The sequence below is a fragment of the Myotis davidii genome, unplaced genomic scaffold (assembly GCF_000327345.1).
Source record: "Myotis davidii unplaced genomic scaffold, ASM32734v1 scaffold663, whole genome shotgun sequence".
In the NCBI taxonomy this organism is placed as follows: Eukaryota; Metazoa; Chordata; class Mammalia; order Chiroptera; family Vespertilionidae; genus Myotis; species Myotis davidii.
The window spans coordinates 1,008,760-1,009,021 of NW_006295816.1; the positions used below are offsets into that span (position 1 = coordinate 1,008,760).

General features: G+C 67.2%; 1 protein-coding gene across 1 annotated transcript in view; it reads right to left on the bottom strand.

The window, feature by feature from the left end:
- COL7A1 (collagen type VII alpha 1) overlaps window positions 1-262 on the bottom strand; it is a 60,839-nt gene that overhangs the window by 38,487 nt on the left and 22,090 nt on the right.

Here is a 262-nt window from a genome sequence, read left to right on the forward strand (position 1 = left end):
CGGGCCCCCACACTCACCTTCTCTCCCTTTACTCCAGGGGGCCCGACCACAGCCTGTGGGGAGGGCCAGTGAGTTCCCGCGCCTCCTGCAGCTACCCCCACACTCTGCCCTGAGTGGGCCCTGATAACCATGCTGGGGGGCAAAGGTCACCTGTCCAGGCGTCCCCATGGGTCCAGGTTCTCCTTTAGGTCCGACAGGGCCAGGCAGGCCTGGCGATCCCTGTGGCAGAACAGGGAGGAGCTCAGTGCCTCCCCGCCCCCTC